Source organism: Biomphalaria glabrata, chromosome 11 (assembly GCF_947242115.1).
Source record: "Biomphalaria glabrata chromosome 11, xgBioGlab47.1, whole genome shotgun sequence".
Taxonomy (NCBI): domain Eukaryota; kingdom Metazoa; phylum Mollusca; class Gastropoda; family Planorbidae; genus Biomphalaria; species Biomphalaria glabrata.
In genome coordinates this window covers 501,306-525,936 of record NC_074721.1, presented here as the reverse complement: position 1 = coordinate 525,936, position 24,631 = coordinate 501,306, and the positions used below count along the sequence as shown (strand labels likewise).

At 34.5% G+C, this 24,631-nt stretch overlaps 1 long non-coding RNA gene across 9 annotated transcripts; it reads left to right on the top strand.

Moving 5' to 3' along the window:
- The first annotated feature begins 5,934 nt into the window (after nucleotides 1–5,934).
- On the top strand, nucleotides 5,935–24,343 carry LOC129921686 (uncharacterized). Of its 9 annotated transcripts, XR_008773660.1 has the most exons (8): nucleotides 5,935–6,344; nucleotides 9,807–9,906; nucleotides 10,011–10,183; nucleotides 17,683–17,832; nucleotides 18,812–18,896; nucleotides 19,463–19,743; nucleotides 20,330–20,439; nucleotides 22,580–24,343. It is a non-coding gene; the product is annotated as an uncharacterized LOC129921686 (long non-coding RNA). The 9 variants fall into 9 exon arrangements; XR_008773657.1 differs by lacking the exon at nucleotides 9,807–9,906 and having other exon boundaries at nucleotides 5,938–6,344; XR_008773658.1 differs by lacking the exons at nucleotides 9,807–9,906; nucleotides 10,011–10,183 and adding an exon at nucleotides 14,830–14,959 and having other exon boundaries at nucleotides 5,939–6,344.
- Nucleotides 24,344–24,631: the final 288 nt, after the last annotated feature.

Below are 24,631 nucleotides of genomic sequence, written 5' to 3'. Positions count from 1 at the left end.
GTGGTCCCAACGTTTTGATTCTATCGAAACCCGTTCTTAGTAAGCATCTAGGAGGTAAAAGGAACCTGTGTACTAAATCTCACTTTAATAGAAGCGACAGTTTAAGAGATATCTTGATTTTCAGAGACAAGCCTTATAATTTCCTTATTAAGTTGATTTGGGAAATACCAATAATAAAATACAAAGCTTTGATAGCAAGCCTGTGGTTTTTCGCAAATTGTGGTCCCAACGTTTTGATTCTATCGAAACCCGTTCTTAGTAAGCATCTAGGAGGTAAAAGGAACCTGTGTACTAAATCTCACTTTAATAGAAGCGACAGTTTAAGAGATATCTTGATTTTAGGAGACAAGCCTTATAATTTCCTTATTAAGTTGATTTGGGAAATACCAATAATAAAATACAAAGCTTTGACAGCAAGCCTGTGGTTTTTCGCAAATTGTGGTCCCAACGTTTTGATTCTATCGAAACCCGTTCTTAGTAAGCATCTAGGAGGTAAAAGGAACCTGTGTACTAAATCTCACTTTAATAGAAGCGACAGTTTAAGAGATATCTTGATTTTCAGAGACAAGCCTTATAATTTCCTTATTAAGTTGATTTGGGAAATACCAATAATAAAATACAAAGCATTGATAACAAGCCTGTGGTTTTTCGCAAATTGTGGTCCCAACGTTTTTATTCTATCGAAACCCGTTCTTAGTAAGCATCTAGGAGGTAAAAGAAACCTGTGTACTAAATTTCACTTGAATAGAAGCGACAGTTTAAGAGATATCTTGATTTTCGAAGACAAGTCTTATAATCTCCCTAATATTTATTTATAGTTGATTTGGGAAATACCAATAATAAAATACAAAGCTTTGATAGCAAGCCTGTGGTGTTTCGCAAATTGTGGTCCCAATGTTTTGATTCTCTCGAAACCCGTTCTTAGTAAGCATCTAGGAGGTAAAAGGAACCTGTGTACTAAATCTCACTTTAATAGAAGCGACAGTTTAAGAGATATCTTGATTTTCAGAGACAAGCCTTATAATTTCCTTATTAAGTTGATTTGGGAAATACCAATAATAAAATACAAAGCTTTGATAGCAAGCCTGTGGTTTTTCGCAAATTGTGGTCCCAACGTTTTGATTCTATCGAAACCCGTTCTTAGTAAGCATCTAGGAGGTAAAAGGAACCTGTGTACTAAATCTCACTTTAATAGAAGCGACAGTTTAAGAGATATCTTGATTTTCAGAGACAAGCCTTATAATTTCCTTATTAAGTTGATTTGGGAAATACCAATAATAAAATACAAAGCTTTGATAGCAAGCCTGTGGTTTTTCGCAAATTGTGGTCCCAACGTTTTGATTCTATCGAAACCCGTTCTTAGTAAGCATCTAGGAGGTAAAAGGAACCTGTGTACTAAATCTCACTTTAATAGAAGCGACAGTTTAAGAGATATCTTGATTTTCGGAGACAAGCCTTATAATTTCCATATTAAGTTGTTTTGGAAATACCAATAATAAAATACAAAGCTTTGATAGCAAGCCTGTGGTTTTTCGCAAATTGTGGTCCCAACGTTTTGATTCTATCGAAACCCGTTATTAGTAAGCATCTAGGAGGTAAAAGGAACCTGTGTACTAGATTTCACTTGAATAGAAGCGACAGTTTAAGAGATATCTTGATTTTCGGAGACAAGCCTTATAATTTCCTTATTAAGTTGATCTGGGAAATACCAATAATAAAATACAAAGCTTTGATAGCAAGCCTGTGTTTTTTCGCAAATTGTGGTCCCAACGTTTTGATTCTATCGAAACCCGTTCTTAGTAAGCATCTAGGAGGTAAAAGAAACCTGTGTACGAAATTTCACTTAAATAGAAGCGACAGTTTAAGAGATATCTTGATTTTCGAAGACAAGTTTTATAATCTCCTAATATTTATTTATAGATCTAGTATCGTATTATTTCCGACATTTGGATTTTTCCGGTATTTGGTTTCGCCCTTACCAATATAAACAACCATATTAATATTGGTTTACGTTCGATTGACGACTGCTGATAAAGTTTTCTGTACACTACGTGTGGACTTATTATTCAACTTCTAAATCTATATGTAGGCAAAAAACTTATAAATAGATCTTGTAGATTTGTAATTCTAGATCTAGATCTAGAACTTATAAGACCAAGACTTAGCCGGCAAGCTAGGCTGAGATGTGGCAATTCGATGATCAACTAAACAAATTATCATTTTTTTAATCCTTGCCATAACTGATGTCTCTCAATCAAAACTTAGAAATAATTAGAAAAGTAAAGCCTATCAAAGCTTGCAATACACATGTGATCTAATTCTAGACTAGATCTATAGATTTATCTAGATTATCAACAGTTCGCTTTCAGTGGATCTGATTTCACGATAAGTATAACTACTACAAGTTGTAATCTAGTACAAGATCTTATCTAGATCTATAGGAAAGGCCCATCAGCGAAATGGCATACAAAGCGAACACCTCCCGGTATTTTTTATCCATTCTTATTTATTTCAAAAGTAACTGCAGAACTAATAAAATGGTGTTACAAAGACATTTTTTTTACATTTCCCACATATTCACTTTTGTTTTCCCTCAATAAAATAAAGCGTAGCTGAAGGTCAAAGTTGACATGTATGGAAATTTCATTCTCAAAACATTTCCAGATAAACGAGAATAGGTCCGAACTTAAGGTGATTTGCATATTATGCTTCTAAATTGACGAGGAAATAGTTAGCTAGAATAGCTAAGGCTATTCATTCCGTTGAAAAAAAAATATTATGGGGTTTTCGCTCAAAATGACCTTTTAAACTGAAAACCTATTCAGCGAAACCCCTATTATAAGCTTAAAAAGCCATTAATAATAATTTAGTTACTGATTTAATCTGTTTTTCTTTTTGTCTTATCTATTGTTATTGTTTGTAAACTGAAATATTAAAATAATAGGCCTATTTTTAACCTTAACCCAACGTCTTCGATTTCGAAGATTAAGGATGAGTGCATCACTACGTGTTTCACATGACTACGCCCAGTTGCGACCAGCATATTTTCCTGCATTTTCTTTCCGTCTAAAATGTTTGACTCGCAGCTCTCCAACAGTCTCTCAGAGGTCATATGCTGGCAGCTACTTTCCTCTATGCCAGTGAGGGTGAAATGACGCTTCAGTTGATCTTAACAGCGCTTATACAGGATACGGGGGGGGGGGGGGGGGACCTCTGTTTTGCCCTCCTCCTTTTTTTTTAACTGTCTGGTTAACCTCTTGTTACTAATTAATGAGATTAATATGTGTATAAATGTTTAAAAGAAGCGCAGAATTCATTTTCACAGGGTAACCCCACCATTCTGAGATTAGGTTTTCAGATCTCCAAGAGTTTTCCAGGAGAAAATATTCGATTTCAGGATCGGAAAAAACGCGAACTATATATTTAGTAATAAATATAAGAGTTACCATATAATATACATTTATAAAATTACAAGATCTCTCCTGAGCCTTTCGTCTCCATGCCCGAAAACCAAGCTGTTGTAGATCTGTCTCCATACATCATCAATCCATCACATTCGGGATCTGCCTTTGGGTCAATCAGCTTGTGTGTGTGTGGGGGGGATCGAGTTGATGGCGCTTAAGTGCACTGAACATAATTTCTTAAAAAAAAATAGTTGAGTAACGAGAGTTTATGAAATGGAGAGTAGTACGACGTAGAGTAGCCTATAGGAAGGTGGCGTGATAGAATTTTGTAGTTTCTTTATTTCTTTTAAGAAAAAAAATTGAGCGCAAGTTTCGTAGGCTATATAGACATCGGTTCCAAGCAGAGAAAGGAGATGTGGAGCACGAGAAAGTGAAAACAAATTTAGGCTTTATGCCACAAGGAAGACAATAGTTATAATGCTTCATGGAAGAAGTTAGATGATAGAACTAATTGAAGCATAATTTCCTATATTTTAACATGCTATTTCGCTATTTTTTACGGCCTTTCGCTCATTATGACTCCCGCGAAAATTGCGTTAGCTGATTATGTCCGACCCATACCGCAAGTTGACTTGAATTATAAATTTAATAGCTGATATGGAAAAAAGAGTCAAATTTAGTTTTATAGCCCAATAGGTGAGGAGTCCGCAGATGTTTTCATTATAAAATTCTAAACTAAAAACTGGCACAAAAGTGTTCGCTATTGGTCCTATCCCATAGATATGTATAGATCTAGATCTAATTTTCTTCTACAAGATGACTAGTCTAGATTCTAGGTCTAGTTCTAATTACCACTTTGATATTCACTTTGTAAATAAGACATCAACTACTCAGGTCAAACATTTGTTATTGTTGAAATAGATCTATATAGATCTATAAATAAATGTTAGCACTATTGTAGAAAAAAACAAACATAGAGTCTGTATAGATTTAGATCTAAATCTAAGTGATTTTTTTATCTATTTTTTTTTAAGAAATTATGTTCAGTGCACTTAAGCACCATCAACTCGATCCCCCCCCCCCCCCCCCCCCACACACACAGGCTGGGCCTGTTCTAATTCTATATACAATAGATACTTAAATCTCTGGATATATAATATAAATAAAAAATAAATCACATTTTATTTTTTGTATCGGCAGTCTAGAATATAGAGTTAGATCTAATTTTTGATTTCTAATAAAAATGATGGTAAAAGAAATTATTTCGATACGACTTGAGTCTATTGACATTGCATTTATAAAGCTAGAATTTTTCAGAATCTATAAATAGTAAAACTTTCATTTTCTAAGACTTAAACTCTGTCCAACACAACATTCATCACATTTTATATTTTTCAGATGAAGATGCATAGCGGGCTTCATTATATTGCTTTTGAAACAGAGCCACATACAGATTAATAAAACCAGCTCTTTTGAGTAACAGGAAGGACTTGAAAACTACATATTAAAAAACAAGCAGCAAAGAAGAAAATTTAAGGCAAGTTGTTTTTCTAAATATTTTGATTTATTATTTAAAATGAACTTCATTGTTTCTTTTGTTGTATGCATAATACAGAACAGGCAAATTATGAAAATAATCTTGACTAGAATTTTTCAATCTAGATTAGATTTAGATTTAACTTTTTAGAATCGATTTCCACAGGGGATGGGAATGGGCAGGGTTTAAACCCGGAACCATCGGTAAGTCTCAACAGTCCATCACACAAAATGCATGACCAGGCAGACATCTTGATTTGAATTACTAACTAAGATACTTTATAAAAAAAAACAACTAGTTCTTGGCGTCCATTGTTATTCAAACAGTTACATAGTTACAAAAATTGATCTTGAAATAAAATGTTTGTTTTTTTTAAATAAACAAGTTAACTTTAAAGACCTTGCGATCTATAAGGCAGATGATGTAAAGGTCACCTGTTTCTGTGGACCACGGTTAACGAGGATGTCTTGGCCAGCACAATGAACAACCACCTTACTTTTCCCCAACTAATGTCAAATACCAATTAAACCTGGTTGGACTCAGAGGTATCCCAAAATTCAAAATACCAGTCTTTAACGAGATTCGAACCTGGTACTGCAGGTTTCACTAAGGGCCTCTTTTGAATGAATAGATCTACAATTTTCATACTAATAGATAAGATAATAATAATTAATATACAAACAATACTTCAATTCATTTCTTTTATTTCAACAAATAAATGAATGCATATTATGATTTGAATAAATATATCTTTATATTAAATTATATAAATATTTCTCATTGGATAGCTTGGATATAATACAGGTAAAAAAAAAAATACACTGTCTCACATTTACACATATTTATATATAATTTAACTACTATAATTATGAATGTACACAAATTATTTTTTTTAACACACATTATTTCAAATATTCTAGGTAAACCAGCCTATGTATTAGCTATGTTTAAAATTCATCCCACAACTGCATCTAAGACAGGGGTGGGCAAATTACGGTCCGGGGGCCGGATGTGGCCCAGCGGAATGTTTTATGCGGCCTGCTGACACCTACAGCAGACATGCCTATAGTCCCGCATTATGCGGAAACGGCCCGCAAAATCATCAAAAAAGCTCACATGTTCCGCCGTTCCGCATTCACGATTTTTTGTTCCGCCAAGTCTGAATTTTATCATTATTTATTAATAGTGCGAATTGAAAATACTGAGTGCAAAATAAAATATATATAGGTCTGTGTTTATTGTTTACATTTCATCTACTTCCGGACCCGGTGTGTCCTAAATTTACGAAGAAATGGCTGAAGACTAGATCTAGATCTACATCTAGTTCTAGACATAGATCTCTAGATCTACTGATCTAGTAGTCTAGGTCTAGATATTAGAATTAGATCTATTCTTAGAATCTAGTAAGTGCTAATTAGCCAAATATTCCATTCAAATCCCTTTCTTTTCACGACAAGTCACAATGGCTCTACTACAGTACTCTACTAGATCTATTATCTATCTAATGATGTCTAATCTATCATCATCTTGATCTAGACCTAGACAATCTAGGAATCTAGTCTTAGTCTAGACTAGGCTACTAGATAGGTCTAGGTCACTAGACTTCTAGATCTAGAATCTAGACTAGATTTAGATTAGAATGAATAGATTTCAATAGATCTAATCTAGTCTAGATTGTTTTTTAGATTTTAGATGATTTTATTTTATTTGATAGATTATCATACTTTCATAGATGAAATAGATCTGACTATTCTAACACTAACTCCTTGAACTGGTTTCTAAGTAATCTAAGAAACTTTCAAAAGGATTTAAAAAAAAAACGTTATTAAAGATCTAGACCTAAATTAATTAATTAACTTGACTTAGACTTAGACACAGTAAGTCTAAGGCCTAAATAAGGCTATTAGTATTAGATCTACTTTTCTTATTACATAGCCTAAATTAGTTTCTAGATCTAGAAGTAGGGCTAGCACTAGATAACTAGATCTAGAAGTAGACTCTAGATCTATCTAGAAATAGACTTAGAAGGTGATAGATCTCTAGATTCTAGATTTCTATGTATCATTATGTAAATTTAGTTCTTAATAAGTCTATTATAGACTATAGAACTATAGATTTAGACATAAATATTTAGATCTCTAATATAATTATTATAATCTGTGTTCTTAGACTTAGAGGACTTATTAGATATAGAACTAGTAGACTCTTAAATTATTTTAGATCTAGAACTATATACAAGATCTAGTGTGACTAGAGTAGAGCCCTAGAATTAGAAAAGGATAGATAATCAAGTAGATCTAGAATAATCTAGACTAGATTTCACTAGATCTAGTCAATAGATTTAGACCTAGTAGTAACAAATAAAAATTGTTTGTTTTTTTTAGTTTTTGTTCTTTAGGAGGGTTTTTGGGCCAAAGTCTTGTTCGGGTCTCTTGATTTAGAATGCACCATTGAAGGACATGGTCAGCATTCTCTGGTGATGGGCAAGTTTCTCTAGTCCCGACATTTAACTTCCGGACATATATTGTCTCATTCAGTGAACAAGCCTTTTCCTTTGTGGAAACTAAACAAGCATTACTACTGGTCGATTTTGACTGACTGTAATTTGACAGCAGTCACAAGGATAGAAACTAGTAAGCTAGTTCCACAGTTCCAGAACATCATGCATGAGTGTAAAAAGTAAAATACTGCACATTAAGTAGAACTGTATATTTGTCAGGATATTATAATGTAAAATGACAACAGCAATTTGAAAAAAAAATTCGTAAAATTGGTTTAAATAATTGCTAACTCTTGTTGTAATTCCTTAACGTGAAGTGTGGGGAAAAAAAGAAACGTGAATATAATACAGTGTAAATATGAATTAAAAGACATTCTACACAGTTAGCTTAGAGTGTCTCTATAAGTTGTATATAAATATGCGGCCCGCCATTCCCAATTTTTAAAATAATGCAGCCCTCGATACAAAAAGGTTGCCCACCCCTGATCTAAGATATTCATGTACTGTTTTGGATGTTATGTATGTCGACATATCCGATTTGATTTTCTGGCCCAATAAGGAGAGTCTCAGGCCCAAAAAATTTATTTGTACTTATGACAGGAAGATGACAGTAATAAATGACTGTTTTGAAATTTTCATTGAGAGACCTAGCAGCGTTAAAGCACAGGCACAAACCTATTCTTCCTATTAGCACAACACAGTAAAATATCTGATTGGAACTCATTACTTTCAATAAATGAATTAAAAATATTTATACTAAGCTTTATAGTTTCTTTGGATTTAATAGCCTTTAAATTTTTATTTTTAGAAGTGATGTTGTTCACAAGAGAATCAAATTTAACTTTTTGTTTTTTAATGAGGTGATATCAATCTCAGAAACCTTAGTTGGCAAAACTTTTTTAAGCTCTGATGGATTTATCCAGTAAGATAATAAGCCTGTAACTGTCTTACTCTCTTTTAGCCTGGTGTTGGCTTCCAGCATAAATAAAGTGTCTGCCACATTTCTTCTTCTTCTTCATCGTTCTCATTGTTATGTTGGAGTGTTCATATGACTAGACCAGTACATGAGATGAACTGCGCAGTGGTTTCCAAATCAGGGAGCTCTCCATATAGTTTTCTTTCTATTGGGGTGATTTGGGGCCAATGTCTTATACGGGCCTCTTGGTAGAGAGAGCAGTTTTGGAGGACGTGGTCGGCATTTTCTGGTGATACTCCACATGGGCAGATTTCACTGGTTCCAATTTTGAGCTTCCGGAACATGTGTTGTCGCATTCTGTTGTGTCCGGTCCTGAGTCGAAAGATTAGACGTTGGTCTTGTCGGGATAGCTTATAGTAAGCGTCATCTTTCTTGTGATTTGGATGGGAGCTCGTCCATTTCTCATTTATTTTATCTACAATTAATTTCTTCATTTCTTCTGGATAGAGTGCAGAGTTTACTTGTGAGTTTGTTCTCCCACTCTTGGCGAGTGTGTCAGCCTTCTCATTTCCTGCTAGTTGTATGTGAGCTGGTATCCATTGAATAACAGTTTTTTTGCTGTTGTTGTTGAGCTTTGTAAGTGCTGTTCTGAGGTTTTTAATATGAGGGGAATCAGAGTTTTGCAAGCTTTGGAGGGTTGTTTTCACGTCTGTTAGAAAGACAATCTGACTGTGGGGGGAACTTGGATGATTTGCTAACATGGTAGCAGCTAGTGCTAGTGCTTCCCTTTCTGCTCTGTGACTGTCAGAGAACTCTCCAGTTGCAATGGATTTTTCTAGTTTTCCTCCATCTGGCCATTCGATAAGTATTCCAGCTCCTCCATTTGTGGTGGCTTTATGGGATGAGCCATCCGTGTAAACTCTGATCCACTGATTGCTAGGGTAATTGGTATGTAGAAAACAGTTCACTATTTCCTTGAGCTCTGTTGGTCTGTAATCAGATTTTCTTTTTATGTTTTCAATATGGTCCCTTATAGTAGGAAGAGGGCTTTCGTCCCAGGGTAGAGATTCATTATAGTGTATTGAGGATTCCAGAGTAATTTTTTCAAGTTGGTGTTTCTTTTTTAGGTTTAGAGATTCCTGTATGAAATTGGTCCTTTTGAGACGTTTTTTTGTGCTAGTTTTGTGGATTTTTGTTCTGAGTGGGTGCCTCTCCAAGGTTTCCAATTTAGTGAATTGGGAAAGGATTTTTATTTCTCTTCTTTTATCCAGAGAGATCAGGGCAGCGGTTTCCTCCATAGCTCTTATGGGTGTTGTTTTGATTGCTCCTGTCATTATCCTTTGACCAATATTTTGAACCTTGTCTATTTTTCTTAGGTTGGTTTGGGCTGCTGAGCCCCATGCTGTGGCACCATACAGGTCTTACATAACTGGTATAAATCTTTTTCAGGATGTTGTGATTAGCTCCCCAATCTGTGCCAGCTAATTTTTTCAAGAGGGATAGTCTCTGGATGCCTTTACTCTGTGTTTTATCTATTTGGTTTTTCCAGGTTAGTCTCGGGTCATAGGTGACTCCAAGATAAGTAGGGCTGTCATTTTTTTCTAAAGCTTCCAAATCTAATGTTAATTTTATTGTTTGTTGTTTTGTTGACAGTGAGAATATGGTATATGTGGTCTTTTTTGTGTTGATGGACATGCCCCAGTCTTTGGACCAATTATTGAGTTTATCAAGAGCATCTTGTAATCGAAATTTCGATGTTCCTACATATTCTTCTGTGCTAATTATGGCAAGGTCATCTGCATACATGCTGCTTTTAACTTTTCTAGGTAGGTTTTGATTTAGATCGTTTATGAATATTAGGAAAAGTGTTGGGGATAGGACTCTTCCTTGGGGGACGCCATTTTTTATACCCACTGTGTGGCTTCTTTGTCCTTGCATGCAAACTAAGGCTTTTCTATTATTTAGGTATTCCTTTATCCAGTTGTACATTCTTTGGGATATGTGATGCTGGATTAGCTTGAGCAAGAGACCTTGTTCTCAGACTTTGTCAAATGCTTTTTCTAAGTCAACCCACACAATTGTTGTTGGTTTCTTTTCTCGAAAGCCGTCTTCTATTTCTTGTGTGATGAAGGCAATTTGATCTTCTGTTGATCTGCCTTTTCTAAGCCAGCCTGGGCTTCAGTGAGTAGGTTATTTGACTCAAGGATCTATGTCTGCCACATGAGTGCAGGACTCACCAAGTCCAACTATACAAGAACAGTGGGCGAATAGAATAATACCATCTTGACTTATTACTATCCAGGGCTGCAGTACATGCTAACCACTGAGAGTGAAGACCTATTAAAAAGAAAAAAAAATTATTTAAAATACCTGTACATATCAAGACATTGGATCATATACATGTAAATACCTTTGAATATCAAGATATTAACTATAATATAACAATATTTATTACTTACCTTTGCTAGTGGTTTAAAAGCCATAACATCTTGAGCAAGAGACCTTGTTCTCAGACTTTGTCAAATGCTTTTTCTAAGTCAACCCACACAATTGTTGTTGGTTTCTTTTCTCGAAAGCCGTCTTCTATTTCTTGTGTGATGAAGGCAATTTGATCTTCTGTTGATCTGCCTTTTCTAAGCCAGCCTGGGCTTCAGTGAGTAGGTTATTTGACTCAAGGATCTATGTCTGCCACATGAGTGCAGGACTCACCAAGTCCAACTATACAAGAACAGTGGGCGAATAGAATAATACCATCTTGACTTATTACTATCCAGGGCTGCAGTACATGCTAACCACTGAGAGTGAAGACCTATTAAAAAGAAAAAAAAATTATTTAAAATACCTGTACATATCAAGACATTGGATCATATACATGTAAATACCTTTGAATATCAAGATATTAACTATAATATAACAATATTTATTACTTACCTTTGCTAGTGGTTTAAAAGCCATAACATCTTGAACCCAACCATCTAGGAACTGGATGTAAGCTGCTAAACTCTTGTAAGCCTGTAGACATTTTCAAAAGTAAAAATAGCAATAACATTTTAATAATTGATTTAGAACTCTTGTAATATAAAGAATTGGTTGGACTTCGAAGCATCCTAAAAATATAGAAATTCAAAACCCTAGTTTACACCAAAAATTCAATTGAGACTAGTGAAGTGCTTCAGCCGCAACAGCCAAAAGGTTTGGGCTAAGGTGTAATTAGCTTCAAATCTTAAAAGAGCATTTGAAAGTTGTAAAAGAAACACAGATCTAGGACCATTAGATTTATCAACAAGTTACTAGTCTTGATGAGCCTAGTCCTAAAATAAACTTTAAAAAGTCTTCAGCCTGGATAGTAAAGTTTTCTTTGGTTTAGATGCTAGATCTGATCTATATAATACTAGTATCTAATAATAAGTAACTATTATCTGTAACTATAGTCCAAATATATCTTGTGCAGAGATGTGTTTAATGAGCGCCTAAAGGCAGCACTGAAAAACTCCCAGATACCCCTCCCCTCCGGTCCACCAATGAGATTGGACCATAGCGCTCTGAGCATGCTATAACTATAAGCATGAAAGTAGTGCTACATAAAAGCTAAATTTATTTATCTTATCAAGTGACCTAGAAGTGAAGACTAGATCTAGCTATATCTATTAGATAAAAATTAAGTTTCATATGCTTAAAATATGCAGCAACAGAGAGATGTAGATTTTAGATGTTATCTAGATTTTCTAGATCTATTCTATAGAGTCTAGATGAGATCTAGAATGACCTACTAAGCCTAAGCATTATGTAGGCTAGACTCTAGATCTAGTCACACTCTAATCTGAGACATCATCCAGATTTTGTATATAATATATCTATGAAGCCATAGATCTACATCTAGAATACTAGATCTTGAAGGCTTGAGTAGAGAGTAGATCTCTATCACAATCTATGTAGGCCTACATTATATGTTACAACAATGTTGATCTAGCTCTAGACCAGTGTTTCTCAAACTTTTTTGTCTGCCGGCACAGTAAACAAACTACAAAAATTTCGCGGCACACCACGAAGAGCAACAGATGTTTTATAATAAAAAGAAAAAAAGATTTTGCCTGTTTTTCAGTATTATGTTTAATGTGAATGTTGTGCCTGTTTTTGAGAGCAAATGCGATCTAATCGAGGCTCCAAAGTCGACAAACAAACTCGCATTTCATCGTCTATTGTAAGAAGTCTCTCTCTTTTCTTAGATTTGATTTCAGTCAGTGCTGAAAATCCAAACTCACAAAACCATAAAGATGTAAATGGAAGAACAATTATTTTGATTGCTTTTAAATTGATTACAGGATATAACTTGTTGATTGAAATCCAAAACACATCCAAGCTTTCTCGGAAAACTTGACTTAAGAATTGCATCGTTTTTTAAATCATTGAGCTGCTCTTCTTCTTTAGTTGTAAAATTTGTAGCTTCATTGTTTCCAAATGGAGAGTTGACCCATTTATATTCATTACTTCAAACTGTTGAGAAGTAATGCTGCAATGTTGACTGCAGGTGTTTCAAAGTGTCCAGAATTTCGGGGGTGATTTCTTTATTTGAAGCAGATTCATTGTAAGTAGGAAAGCAGTCCTTTCGTGATTTTACTTTGCCACAAAGACAATCAATTTTAACCAAATGATATTAGTTTTGATGATGCAATGATGATGGTTTCCGATGGTCCTTGAAGACTTCAATTCAATGAATTTAATTTGTCAAATAAATCAGAGAGAAATGTCACCTTAACCCACCAAATCTCGTCATGAATAGAAAATCCAAAGTCTTTTTTTTTTTTCAGCCTCCAAGAATGAAATCAGCTCAGCCTTGGGTTGGATGACACCCTTTAACACTTTTCCCCTGGAGAGCCAACGAACGTTGGTGTGATACAGGAGACATTAGTAGTCTGAATCCATTGCTTCACAAAGCTCTGAGGAAAGTCAGAATGCAAGCGGTCGAGATTTGAGGAAGTTTACAACTTCAATCACTTGATCCAGAACAGACATCAAATATTTGAAGGCAAGAGCTTCTCTGTGGATCATGCAGTGAACAACTAATACATTTGGATTTTCTTGACGCACAAGAGTGAAGAATCCCTTTCTATTTCCCTGCATGGAAGGACAGCCATCGGTGCAAACGCTGACACAGTTTGTCTCCACTGTACTTTGAATAGCAAAATGTTTTCGTTCACCACTTAAATTCGCCTTTGGTCGTAGTTGGTAAGTCTTTGCAAAATAAGAATTTGTTGACACATTTTTCATCCTTTATGAACTGAATAAAAGCTAACAACTGGGTTTTGCACTAATGTCAGTGGATTCATCCACTTGAAGGGACCACAACAGAGACAGTTCATCGTCAGTCATTTCGAAGTGTTCGAAGATTTGATCTTGTAAATCTGACAATAAGTCTTCAATTCTGCGCAAGATAGTACTATTTGACAAAGGAACTTTTTTAACTTTTTCGGCAGCATCGGGTCCAAGGATAGTTTCAACAACTATTGCTAAAGCTGGTGCAATGACTGATTCAGCCTCTGTGTGTTCTTTCTTGCATTTGCTAATAACTGAACAACCTTATAAATTGCAATTAATCCCTTTTCTGAAAGCTTTAGGTAGTTCGTAAGTTTCTTAGCTTGTTTATTTTGTTGAGCCCTGATGTTTTCGAAGTATTCCTTCAGTTGCGCTTTTACAGCTGGATGTTTTGTTTCCAAGTGTCTCTTCAATTTGCTTGGAACAAGCGCCTCATTCAACAGAGCTGAATTGCAGATCAGACAGAATGACAATGGAGAATCTTCAGGTCCTGAAGATATGAAACCATATCCGATGTAATCTTCTTTGTACCTTTGTTTGGTTCCATGCTTTTCATTGAACGCTTTCGCAGTTTCATTCTTACCAACGTATTTCTCCATGGATAACAATGATTAAGGCTTAGTAATAATTTGTTATTGTTAGCATACACCTACAAAATTTACATGAAACACATCGCTTATTATTATCGTTACCAATATAAGAACTGCTGAGCGTCTGCTAAGGCGGCCTACATTTGAGTCATTATAATAATATATGTATAGTGGACAACTCCATAACCTGAAGAGCTAACACCCCTTTCCGTCATAATGTAGCGATCCACTACTATTACTGGTCGTTGCAAGCTGGGATGTCGTTACAAGGTAAAATAAAAATTTAATAGTAGGCAAACCTGTGTAACGCTGCACGTGTGGCATTCTGAAAACTCCTCGGCACACCTGCAAATCTTCGGCGGCACACAGTTTGAGAAACACTGCCCTAGACAATAATAAATATTGACTATTCAATCTGATTCTACATTTATGTCAAACAATATTATGAATATAGTATAGATGTCTAGATATGCTAACTTAAATAGTTAGAATATAGATCTAGAATCTAGTCTAGATTAGTTATTAGTAGATCTAGATCTAATCTAGGTCCAACAATAAAATTGATTCAGAATACCTTGAACTCATCCTTTGTGATTGTGTAAGCACTTTCAGTAGAACAAGATTATAAGTGAAGAGATCTGGATAACACAAGGAGGGCAGCAAATCATTTTCTTTATTACGCTGGCTTGCTTTCAAAGTGTAAGAATTAATATTTGTTTCTGACTATATCATTCTTTGCTCAACTTATCCATGGTAAGTGCCTAAAAGCTTGTGTTGACTGTGCATAGAAACCAGATTTTTACCAACAATATGTCTGCCGTGCCCTGATCACATGACTATGTCTACCAACCTAAAGGTTCCTGATGTGATGGGGAAGGTAAAGGCGGCTGGTTGTTGTGCTGGCAACCTCATTAACCATGGGCCACAGAAACAGATGACCTTTACATCCTCAGCCCCCTAGATTGTAAGGTCTGAAAGGGGAACTTTACTTTGATTTACTTTAGTGGGAAAAAAAAAGTTTCTTCTTCCCTTTTTTATTCATTAAACACTGTTTTCTTTTCACTCAAAGAACTTGTAGGACTACTTTTAGCCTAATCAATTTGATGGAAACGTGGTGGCTGAGTGGTAAAGCTCTTGACTTCCATACTGGGGGTCCCTGCTATGAATCCTAGTGAAGACTGGGATTTCTAATTTCTGGATCTTTAAGCACCTCTGAGTCCACCCAGCTCTAATGCCCAATCCATGGTTCAACAAATTTAAAGATCTTACATGGCAGTATGAATAAAATGATAGTCTATAAAGTCAACTAAAAAAAAGTGAAATTGTACAAGATATAAAATGGAAATATTAATTTGGAGCAAGTCACAACATTTTGAAATAGAAATGTACCAGCTACAACTCGCTAGATGCAGTGGATACAAAATCACAAAATTTTGAAATAGAAATGTACCAGCTACAACACGCTAGATGCAGTAGATACCAAATCACAACATTTTGAAATAGAAATGTACCAGCTACAACACACTAGATGAAGTGGATACCAAATCACATCAGTGTAACTGGCAACTCAGATGTAGACTTCTTGGACAACCAGGGAAGGCTAACACCAATCATCTAGCAGGCTGTGAGCTTCAATCAGCTAATTACATTTTGAAAAAGAAATTTACCAGCTACATCACTCTAGAACACAGGACTCTACAACATAGGATTCAGCAGTCAATTCTACAGAAAATAGACAAAGTAAAAAAGTAAAACAAAAACCTAACTCCAAACAATAAAAACAACAACCTTCAAAGCAATGGAAGAGATCATTTTTTCCCTGGTTTCTCTGGACAAAATAAGAGAAATAATAATCCTTACTCAGTTTACTAAAATGGAAACCTAAGAGAGCTTCCCACTCAAAACTTAAACCCACAAGTCTGGCACTCAAAATTAACTGAAAATACCTCATTTCATACGAGAATCTCAAACAAAGAAACACTGCTTATAAAATATAATTTATGAATTAGTTAAACAGTGCAATGACTCTCTTCCCTGGGACCTAAGCTCTCTTTCTGCCAAAAAAAAATCTTATCACAATCAGAAAGTTCTCAAGGAAGAAATCTAATATACCAATAACCAGTGGGTCAATTATACAGATGGCTCATCTCAAGAATCCACCGGTAACGGAGGAGATGTCTTATGCAATGAATGGCTCAATTGAGAAAGATTAGAAAAGTTAATAGCCACTGGCGATCTCTCAGACAGCCACTGAGCAGAAAGGGGAGTATTAGAACCAGCAGCTACCACACTAATCAACCATCCACCTGTGAACAGCCAGATTTTCTTTCTAAGGAATACCAAAAACATTTCTTTCCTATCTTTCAAAAAATCTGATGCCTCCTCTATCAAACAAGTCAAGACAGCTCTTATAAATCTCAACAATAATAGCAAAAAAACTGTTCTCCAATGGATCCCAGGCACACTTTCGTATAGAGATGAACAAGCTGACACTGCCAAAATGGGAGAATAAGTAAGCAGTCTTAAATTCCATGGAAGGTGCAGTGGCTAAGCAGTAAAACACTTGGCTACTGAACTGGGGTGCAGGGTTCGAATTCTGGTAAGACTGGGGTTTTTAATTTCACGATCTTTGGGCGCCTCTGAGTCCACCTAGCTCTAATGGGTACCTGACATTAATTGGGGAAAAGTAATGACAGTTGGTCATTCTGCTGCCCTATAGACCACAAGGTCTGAAAGGGGTACTTTACTTTTTCTTTTCTTAAATTCCACTATATCCGGAAGAGAAAAAGAAAAAGAGAGTAGTATAAACCAAAAATATAACAGTTGTTGCTCAAACATCAGGATCAAGGATGCATGTTACATTCTATCAGGACACAGTCAATGAATTATTTTTCACCTTTGAATAGGGCACAACATAATGAGTTAACACTTATTCTGGATGTTGAAACCAGTGAAACATGCCTTGTAGAGTTCCTCCAAAGAACATATTGCCTTGTTTTATCGTGAGACCCAAACAAAATACTGGCCCCCAGCAGTCCTTTAGAATAAAAATTGTATGGAAAGCTGCCTGATCTGAAAAGAATGGAGTTCGTCTTCGATATATATATATATATATATATATATATATATATATATATATATATATATATATATATATATATATATATATAGTTAAACTTTTGTCACACAGTCTCATATTTGTTTATATTGACTTTAGTATTCACATTTATTCAAATAAAATAGCTGTATATATTCTACATTTATCCTTAAAATGTTGTGCACTGTTGGCCACTAGTTCAAATGTTTGCTGTGTTAAAGGCTATAACTAGGCCTACTCATGTGGCTCACATTGAGTTAAAATCAGACATTGTAATCCTTTTTGTGTGTGTCTACATCCTCTTATTGTTTTTTTGTGTTTTCAGGTGGCGATTTTATTGTTTACCATGGAGTTGTCTACTTTTCAAATTTTACTGACCAAGTTTTTTACAGTGACTGATCCATCAGCAGTTTCCGAAGCAGTAACTGATATCTCAAAAAAATATCGCTTTACTGATGGTGTCTGGTCACCTCAGGTAATCTTTCTCTTTTTCTTTTAATATGTAAAGAAAATTATCTGTATGTATTTTTGTATATAGAAATGGATACTGTTTGTCTAAGGTGGATGTGTTTGACCATGGTGGATAAAACAGAGCTTGATCTTTGCAGAAGCTGTAGAACACCTTTCCACCATGGGAACCATAAATTTAAATGAAAGTGTTCAGATTTTATCCATGATCACCTGTCCAAAGATTTGAAGTATCACACTCAATGATCTATTTAAACAAATAAAAAGAAGTCTACTGTTTAACCGCAAATCTTAATGACATTTGTAAAGACCTTCACATAATCCCTGTTGGTTTTTATTATCTTTTTAATATGTTTAATTTGTTGATTTTTACTTGAAAAATGTGTAGTTTTGGATACTGGATAGACAACACACATACCCACATTCTCATTATAAAATAATTAGTTTCTACTTTTGGACATTATGACAAATAATATAATCCATTAGCTTTGTGGCGGTATTAAAATGCCCTATAAAAAGGAACTTGATTCAAGAAACACAAGGAAAGGAAAAGAGAAATCTATTGTACATAAGTAAGAAGTAATGGGATGCAGTATGCACAGTGGATATTAATTAAAAAAAAGTAAAGTTTACCTTTCAGACCTTGCGATCTATGGAGCAAATGATGTCAAGGTTATGTTTCTATGGCTAGTGGTTAATGAGCAGGTCGTCATGTGTCCAGCACAATGACTAACCGCCTTAATTTTCACCACCTAAAATCAGTTACCCATTAGAGTTGGGTGACTGAGGGGCACCCTAAAAATTCAAAATACCAATCTTCATTTAGGTTCAAACCCAGGACGCCATTGTTTTCCTATGAGGTACACAAATCATTTAGCTGACAAAAAAATCAAAATATTGATATAGAAGCGAAATGAAAAATGACTGAGCTTTTGGCCCATGACTTTGAAATGTTAATATCTATGTAAACTTGTTTATGTTGGCAGAGGATCAACAGGATTTGTTCATTGAAAGACACTTGAAGGTGTAGGCAGTTAAAGCAAAAGGACTTCTTGCAATGTTTGTTTCAAGGTAATGTTTTATAGACATAACATTTACCATCCTTTTTATTTATGAAAGCAGTAAAAGTTTTTTTTTCTTTTCTGGGGGGGGGGGGGGGGGATTTTTGTGTAATTCTGTTTGTGGTAAAAAAAAAATAATAAAGTTCCCCTTTCCAATCTTGTGGTCTATAGGGCAGATGATGTAAAGGTCATCTTATTCTGTGGCCTATGGCTAACGAGGGTGTCATTAGGCCAACAAAATGACCAACCGCCTTTACTTTTTCCCCAACTAATGTCAGGTACCCATTAGAGCTGGGATTCATACCCTGGACCCCCGGTTCAGAAGCTAAGCGCCTTACCACTCAGCCACCGCACCTCTCTGTTTGTGGTAATCAGGCTATTTTATCTTGATAGGCTATAAATATAAGTGTAAAATATTTGTTAATGTGTATAAGATGCATGTCCAGATAAAGGTGCTACAACTGACCAAATTAAAAAAAAAATCATATGTAAAGATAAACTAAATCATGAATAGTGATGTGCCTTTAGAACTGTTTCATGGGAGTAAAACATCTAAAATCATTTTTTTTTCCGCAGGACCAGACACAACAGAATTTGACAACATATGTATTGGAAGCTCAAAATCAGAAACTGAAATCTGCCCATGTGGAGTGTCACCAGAGAATGTTGACCATCTTCTCCAAAACTGCTCTCTTTACCAAGAGGCTGTACATGACACTGGCCCCAAAACACCCCAATAGAAAGAAAACTATATGGAGAGTTCCCTGATTTGGAAACGCTGTGAAAATAATCTCATATACTGGTCCAGTCATCTGAATGCTCCAATAAAAAAATGAGAAGGAAGAAGAAAGAAGATTGTATGTACCATTTTTGTTTGTTTGAGGATGGGGAGAAAAGTGTTCTTAGAATTCAAACACCAAAAGTATGTGTCTTTATGAATTCAATGTAATTGATACTAGGCTTTTTGGGCTGAAATTAAAATGCTGGAAATTTTATTGGAAGTGCAGAAAAAAAAAAAGTTTTTAGCCAAAATAAACACTGTATAGCCTGAGAACAAATCAGGGGGAAGAACCAAGGGTAATGCTAGTATACTATAGAAGTATCTTTTTTTATGCTTGAAACTTCATTGATGCATAACAGTGTCACAAACTGCTTGTTAATGTGATATGAAACATATTTTTTTTTTGTTACACATATAATCACTCTAAAAAGTTTATTTCTAAAATAGATAACTGTCTCTAGAAACCTGCTAGTGGACCATGACCAACCTTTTTCTATCTTGCTTTGTATGGTATAAACTTTCCTAGTTTTTACTTTATTTTGTTGTTCTAGTCATGTCAGTTATGCTATAGGCTACTTTTAATTGCATGTATAAGATAAAAATAGTGAAAACAAGAGTACATAACATTTTGTAAAGAAATTATTAATATTTTGCATTTTTAGGGGAGCAACATGGCTATTGAAAAGCAGAGACCATACAAACCTCATTAGATGAAGAGTTTTATTTTGTTGGTAAAGTCCTTGGTTTTGAGCCAGCAGAGAAACATAGAAAGGTAATTTGTCAACATTTCAGATTTATCACTAAGAGAAAAGCAGAAAAGCTTTGATGGGCAGTATCTCTGTTGACCCAATGATCCATCCAACTTATGGAACAAGTGATGGTGAAGATGTTCATTACAGTGCTAATGTCTGGGAACACTGAATAACTCACATTTTTAGTTCATGCTTTTCAAAATTTGGTGATAAAAGCTGAATTGAAGCCTTCATCTCTGGCCAATAGTCATGCTGTTTATTATTGCTGGTATTATTATTGCTGGTATTATTATTGCTTTTGATTAGCACAACTTCCATGCTCCTATAGCAAGCACAGTGCATTCTGGGTCAATATCTTTTGTTGACATATGAGGGGATATGGAGGATATCTGTGAGTCCTTCCTTTAGGCTCTTAGCAAGCACAACTTCCATGCTCCTATAGCAAGCACAGTGCATTCTGGGTCAATATCTTTTGTTGACATATGAGGGGATATGGAGGATATCTGTGAGTCCTTCCTTTAGGCTCTTAGCAAGCACAACTTCCATGCTCCTATAACAAGCACAGTGCATTCTGGGTCAATATCTTTTGTAAACATAAGAGGGGGGGGGGAGGATATCTGTGAGTCCTTCCTTTAGGCTCTCAGCAAGCAAATCAAATCCATTAAAAAACACCTAGTTTACAATGTGATTTCAATTTAAGCTCTCCTCACTTAGATAGTCAAGCAGTTTATAGCTTAGCATTTATACATTCAGTTTATAGCTTAGAATTTATTTATTTGGTTTAAAGCTTAGCTTTTATACATTTATTTTATAGCTAAGCATTTATACACTCAGTTTATAGCTTAGAATTTACTTATTCAGTTTATGGCTTAGAATTTATTTACTCAGTTTATAGCTTAGCCTTTATACATTCAGTCTATAGCTTAACATTTATACATTATCTGATCACCAAATATTTATTCTTTCAGCTCTGTTTATAGCTTATAATTTATTTATTCAGTTTATAGCTTAGCCTTTATACATTCAGTCTATAGCTTATCTTATATAATACAGACGTTACTTCAAAAAAAGAAGATGATTACGTCCTATGCGTCATGCATTTAGTCATATTAACCAATGACTTAAACTCTGCCAAGTCACTGGTTTTCCTGGCTAGCTCAGGCAACCCATTCCATGCTCTAATAGCACTAGGGAAGAAGGAGTATTTGTACAAATTTGTCCTAGCATATGGGACGAGGAATGTGCCTTTATCTTTGTGTCTTTCAGAGTATTTTATTAAATTATGTTTTTGTATTTGAAGATTATGGTTCAATGTTTTATGTATAATTGCTAATTTACTTTTGAGTCTTCTGTCCTGAAAGCTTTCTAAATTTAGTGATTTTACTAAAGGTGTTACTCTAGTCAAATGTGAATATTCGTTTGTTATGAATCTCACTGCTCTATTTTGTGTCTGTTCCAGTTTCTTAATGTTTTCTTGAGTTGAGGGGTCCCAAACAGAGGATGCATATTCTATTATTGGCCTAACCTAGGTTAAAAAACATTTTAGTTTTATGTTCTTATTTGATTTATAGAAATTTCTTTTAATAAATCCTAATGCTTTGTTTGATTTTTTTATAGTTTCATCAATATGTGGATTCCATGAAAATTTTTTCATTTATTATAACACCTAGGTATTTTGTGTTTTTAGTCTGTGTTACTGGTTTGCCATGAATACGATAAGTGGAATTAATTTGTTTTAGTTTTTTTGTTACTCTTAACAACTGACATTTTTCTGGGTGGAAAGACAAGCTCCAATTTGATTCCCATTTCTGTAATTCATCTAATTCTCTTTGTAAAATATCTGTGTCTTTTGTTGTTTTTATTGTTCTATATATTATGCAATCGTCTGCAAATAATCTGACTTTTGTTCCTGAAGTAATGCAATTTGGTAAATCATTTATACATTCAGTTTATAGCTGAGAATTTACTTATTCAGTTTATAGCCTAGCATTTATACATTCAGTTTATAGCTTAGAATTTACTTATTCAGCTTATGACTTAGCATTTATACATTAAGTTTATCACTTAGAATTGTACTCAGTTTATAGCTTAGCCTTTATACATTCAGTTTATAGCTTAACATTTATACATTATCTGATCAACAAATGTTTTTTCTTTCAGCTCTATTTTTACAATATATAAAGAGTGACTTTAGCTCAACTCCTCACCAAGCTTTACAGTCTGTGACATTTTTTTGGTAAAACTTTTAATCAGATTTATGTGTGTATACTTAATTATGTTAACTACATTTATCAAGAATACTATATTCATAAAAAGAAGCTGCTTTAAAGGATTAAAGATAACTTTGACCCTTTTGAGAAAACAAATTTAAACACAAGATTTTGAATTAATTTTGTAATTCTTTTATATTTTTTTTTCTGAAAGCCACATAACGACACAAGTATTTATTCAAGGTTTTGAATGTATGGTATACTGTTAGGTTTAGTATTGAGTCATTCAGTAAATTGTTTTTGTTTTGTGGTTTTTATAAATTAATAAATGGAAGTTTATATAATGTGTTATGCTTATATGTATGATTTTTTTTACTGATCTAAAGAAAGAAACTTGAGGATTTTAATTTTTATTCCTTTTGAAACATGTAAGGAATATTAGAACATTGGTTGGCAACATTATTAGTGTAAAAATGTATTTCACTTGGTAGCCAAGAATGCTTATAACTGAGATGACATCACTAATTGTGGTTAACAAGGGTGCCATGTTGTCAGCACAATAACCAACCGCCTTTACTTTTCCTAACTCATATCAGGTACCCATTAGAGCTGGGTGGACTCAAAGGCACCATAAAGATCCCAAAATTAAAATACCCATCTTCACTAGGATTTGAACCCAGGGTCCTTCTGTTTGGAAGTCAAGTGCTTTACCACTCATCCACATGCCTCTGTTAAAGGCTAGATTTTGTGACAATTATTTTTAGGACAGAGAATGATGTATGCACAAAGTTGTAGCTTTTTTTTATTTTTATTAAATTTATTTGTATTTAACCACTGACTTATTAATCTCTGAATTGTCAAATTTAAGTTTGTAATCAGTTAGTGTTGACCTTGGCTTGATAGGCTAAAAGGATTAACAATAATAATAATAATAATTATAGCTTGTATGTAGTGCTACTTTCATGCTTACAGCATGCTCAGAGTGCTGTGTTCCAATCTTATGTGTGAACCAGTAGGGGGGGGGATTTGGGAGAGGGTTTTCCATGCTGCCTTCGGGTACCCAGTAAACAGAACTCTGCTTGAGTCGTGTGTTTAACCTAGAGTCACCTTGATAGGTAGCCAAGCCAAGCCAAGTTCAAGCATACTTAGCCTCTTGACCATGCCTCCACATTGAAATTAAATTGTAAATGTTAAATATTTTTAAAAATTTAATACAGAATTTGATATTTATGAAATATTTAATACAGAATTTGATATTGATGAAAAATTTAATACAGAATTTGATATTGATTACAAAAAATAATACAGAATTTGATATTGATACCTGATACCATTTCATTTGTGTGTGTGTGTGTTTCCAATAATAAAAAAATAACAAAAAATAATACAGAATTTGATATTGATACCATTTCATTTGTGTGTGTGTGTGTTTCTAATAATATTTCTATGAATGTACAATTTATTCTCTAGATAAAGATTCATTTTCTGTTTTGTAAGGCAGCTCTCAATCCTCAGTGTTATGAACATAATGATAACAGAGTCGAAAACCATGTCCGCTTAGTATGGCTTTAATACACTGAATGACTACACAACACACATTTTGTGAACACATTCTTACAGACGAGTTACAATCACATGTAAACATAAGAACCAAAACCGATACAGCATATAATTTTCATAAGTGAAATTCTAAATTTACTGAACTAAACAGACTTCAGCTTCACAGAACAGACTTCTATTTCACAGAACATTCTACTTCACAGAACAGGCTTCTACTTCACAGAACATTCTACTTCACAGAACATTCTACTTCACAGAACACTCTACTTCACAGAACACTCTACTTCACAGAACATTCTACTTCACAGAACAGACTTCTATTTCACAGAACAGACTTCTATTTCACAGAACATTCTACTTCACAGAACATTCTACTTCACAGAACAGACTTCTACTTCACAGAACATTCTACTTCACAGAACATTCTACTTCACAGAACATT